This window comes from Triticum aestivum, chromosome 5A (assembly GCF_018294505.1).
Source record: "Triticum aestivum cultivar Chinese Spring chromosome 5A, IWGSC CS RefSeq v2.1, whole genome shotgun sequence".
NCBI classification, from domain to species: Eukaryota; Viridiplantae; Streptophyta; class Magnoliopsida; order Poales; family Poaceae; genus Triticum; species Triticum aestivum.
In genome coordinates this window covers 43,734,812-43,739,206 of record NC_057806.1, presented here as the reverse complement: position 1 = coordinate 43,739,206, position 4,395 = coordinate 43,734,812, and the positions used below count along the sequence as shown (strand labels likewise).

The 4,395-nt window shown below is 41.2% G+C and overlaps 1 long non-coding RNA gene across 1 annotated transcript; it reads right to left on the bottom strand.

Moving 5' to 3' along the window:
• Positions 1 to 392: 392 nt before the first annotated feature.
• Positions 393 to 4,131, bottom strand: LOC123106519 (uncharacterized). The gene is made up of 3 exons (XR_006451369.1): positions 3,573 to 4,131; positions 1,737 to 1,897; positions 393 to 667 (listed from the first exon to the last, which is right to left on the bottom strand). It is a non-coding gene; the product is annotated as an uncharacterized lncRNA (long non-coding RNA).
• Positions 4,132 to 4,395: the final 264 nt, after the last annotated feature.

Here is a 4,395-nt window from a genome sequence, read left to right as displayed (position 1 = left end):
TGTCATGGATGTCCGTCCTTGACGGATTTGAAATCCGTCATGTATATCGTGTCATAATTTGATACCGTACCAGTTATGACGGATCTTGGCCATCATGGATCTTCCCCAGGCCCGCCCAGGCCCAAGTCTTTGTGACGGAACAATCCGTCAAGGACTAACGCCACGTAGGATTTTCAGTTGACTAATTCGAATGATGTGGCTGCCTACATGGACACTATTTTTTGTCACAAAATTCATCATGGATTTAGGCAAAATTTAAAGGACGGTTTAAATTTGGTTGAGACAATTAGCCCATTTATTTTGGCCGAAATTTGACCCAGTATGTTTTTAACATAATGCGTTACACAAATCCTAATGCCAATTTTGGCCCAACAAAAAATATTTGCAAGGTGTGAAACATTACAAAGTTTATCACATCCATCTGTACGTATCTACAACATAGCAGTCTAAAAATCCTCTACAAAATGATAACATACAACATATATTGAGAACATATATCACACAGCAGAGTTATGAACCAGTACAATCCATTTTACATCAGAACATATAAACTATTGAGGGTGTTGTTATTCAGGCTCTTGCTATTGACGCTCTTGATGGAAACTATCATCTCGTGGCTGATTGTGATGGGCAGCACCAAGTAGCACGCTATCCAATCTTACCTACCCTATTTACAAGAATATTAGATATTTGCAGATATGAATGGACAGTAGAAATAAGAGAATTGCAACAAAAATAAAAAAGAATTACATATTGCACAGAATTCCTAAATCTTATAGTGCCTGCAAATGAGAATAACATTGTATCTACTATAAAACAAGAGTAAACATGTGGTTTCTTAAAATTAATCCAAAGAAAAGTGTGTCAAATGGAAGTCAAATGACAAAGTGACAAAATACACATCACAGAACTCCAAGTAATATAGCAGCAGTAGTTGAGGCCGTATAAACCTGCCAACGAAATGGCATGTCACTAACAAACAATATCCCCCCATGATGTGTAAACTTGTTGACACATGAACATTTGAAGTTTATGTCATCCGGGTCGACGAGTGGCGGCAATGTTTATGTTGCAACTACATCTCAAAGGGCTGACAAATAGTAAACGATACTTGCTTGCCAAATGAACTTCAAATGGCATGGAAACTTTCAACAAAGAATATGATACAGTTTCCTTGAGAGATCGCCCACACTTAGTTTTATTCATTGAACATTAAGCTATGTATTTGTTATTAGATGAAAAATCAAAATTTGTAATGTAGTGGACTATGAAACTTGAAAATACTTGATAAACAATGAAATAATTGACAGGGAAGTGCAGCTTGAAATGATCATGCATCGTTTATATTCATTCAGGATATACAGAAAAGCTTTTCTATCATAAACCTATTGATCTTATTATCCGTGTTACTTCTGTCCATACCAATTTTATAAGCTGCCCACTTGACCAGCATAGGCTAGAGCAGAAGAGCATCAACAACTTGCGTAACCTTTTTAAACACATGACTTTCAGGCAATATTAGACAAACACATGTAAATTTCTTCACATGGCCATCCAGTGTGTGAATGCAAACAAGCATCAAATGAAAAGGGACAATTTTTCTGAATCTACTTCACATCTAATAAGCTCCAACTTACGGAATTGAAAGAGATTGATGAATCTAACAAATTGTTCATGTTTATTTAAATTGGCTCATGATTATGTTACCTCATTAACAGAGAGAGAGAGAGAGAGACCTTCCATGGCGTCGGGGTCGACCCTCCTCTCCTAGTATGCCCTTGCAGCTGCTCCATGTCATTACCCTCTTCCCTTCCCTTGACAAAACCCAACCAGACATTGCTCTCATCCCTTCTCTTCCCTTTACACAGCCCAAACAAATTAGATGGGAGCAAAGTTCCTGCACAAACGAAAAGAACAGAGGTTCTGCTTCAGACTATTGCAGCAGCAAAATTGTCTGAATCAATAGAGAAACTGAAGATATTGCAGCAAAATTGTCAAAATTATATCATCCATTAAAACTCCCAGGTCTTGCAGCAGCAAGATAGCAGAAAGATATGGGCCGGGAACATAACATAATTTGCTCTTCCAATATGTCAAACCGGAAGTGAAAAAAAAGACAGAACCGAACAAAGAGAGGAGAGGAGCATCCAATACAGTAAATAATTTATTCTCATTTCTGAATGCAAGCAAGCAGCAAATAGCATTCATTATAAGGCCCATAAACTCAGGGGAATGATAAATGATACCAGGACATGGTCCACCAAGATATGGCAACTCTAGTTGTGAAACAGTGCGATGCATGATATCAAGGACATGATCCAGTTCAGATGTTACGCACAGACTAATATTCAGGCAGTTATAATTTTACTGAAACCACACAATAGTCTAGACCTTTAATAGACAAAACTCTACATCCTAGCTAATTCACATCAAGAATAGAATAAGCAGAAGAATGGAAGGGTCTCAATCTCATCCTGTTCTTCTTGAGGATAATGGTATCAACGTCGATCAGGCAGGAGATGTGCCGACTACAATGTCCAGATCAAAGAAATTAGTCTGACAATCATATGTGTCGTGTTAAGAGGTCTGAATGTAACATCAATTTCTAGCTCCCAGAGCATTCAAAAATCTATTAAGATATGTTCCCATGTGATAAAAGGACTGCCCCTCAACTATGAAAAAGACAATCATAAAATTTATTCAGTTTCATAGCAGGTCTATTATTTGGATTTAACATTATGCCTTAAATATAATGCAAGAGTACAATTGTCCAGTTCATTCGTGTCTATGGCAGCTTCAATTGGCACTGCAAACATTACCCATTTTAATATTTATCTTTGTTAATGTGAGCAACTGAGCTATGTTCCGAACTGTTCTAAAAAGTAGATGGTTAATCCAATGTATTCTGTTTGTACATCAACATTTGACACGCCCAACTTGCTGTATATGTCATTTACCGGATGTTGAAATTATAGTTTGTATCTTTGTTCTGACGCTATACTTGAAATCTTTATGTTTTCAAGAAATAATCTATTACACTTCTACAAAGGAATGAAAATGTACGATTCTGTTTACGGACATGCTTCTTCTACTTCTATTTAAGGATTGCATTTACTATTATTTTAGAAGATAACACCGACCAAATATCTGAGAATGCATTAGTACGTACATGATAATTAAAATGTAAAAATTCAGACCAAAACATCAGATCAAAGGAGATTATATTCACTTAAACTTGACTGAAATCAAATTGGAAAAGGCCATGTAGTACAAGACGACATCAACAACAGACATGTAGTGCTAGCTTCCAAGGATTCATTTCAGTACATGAAGAATTAAGGGGCAATTTTGTTCAAAATAACAATTAAGGAGTGGCCGTTTACATACTGATGGACGCATACAGATGGACAACCAAGGAGCGGCCATATACTGCAAGTGCCATTCACATCCAGACGCATACAGACTGAATACAAACTGTACCAAAGTACCAAACCAAGGTGCTTATCCATATGTATGTATGTAACAGATGCTAGTGCCATCCAGATTTGGGGGTAGAGAGAAGGGAAGCTCACCACGTCCACGTTTCAAGTGTCGCGTACAGGAGGAGGCGAATCCACGAGCGTGAGGATGAGCTGGACAACGCCGGATGGGTGAACGGGATTTGGGGACGGGGGTGCCTGAGCTATACCGGTGCGCGTCCTTGGAGGTAGAGGACGAGAAGGAGCACCGGCGTTCGCCGCCGCCATCGTCGACCGGGACAAGGCTGTCGCGCCCGCGCTCATCCCGAACAGCCGCTGCAGGAGCGCCGCGTCAGCACATCCTACGGCAGGAGGGCCTCCGCGCGGCCCCGTTCCAGGAGCACCATCCAGCAGGTGGCAGGGGATGGAGAGAATCCGCCGGAGCCACGCCGGCGACGAAACCCTAGCTAAGAATATGGGTTGAGAGCGAGCGTTGGTGGCTGGGCATAGTGAATCTAACCGGAGGAGAGGAAAGAGCGGAGCGAGGGGAAGATGGGGGTGTGCTGGGCGCCGGCCATAGCTGACAGAAGTCGCCTGAATCGGGCGGCGGCGCCGTGGAGTCGCAAGGAGTTGCGTGGGAGAGAGAGATTGGGGGCTGGCTGCGCAGGAGGAAGGGAGGGAGGAGTGGCCGAGCAAGTTTAGGGTTAGCATTTTATACGCGGGACTGTTAGTCGGGCTTGAGCGGGCCTGCGGGGCTGTAGCAGTCCATCCATGCCAGTTTTTGAAAATGTCATCAGAAATCCGTCATGCATTAACAACTTTTTTGTAGTGTTAGAATATGGTAACACTCTCTTTCCACATTATATATGGTGACAATTATATGGCACGAGGACTGACACTGTCCTCATGGGCATGCATGCATTGTTGGACTATGCAT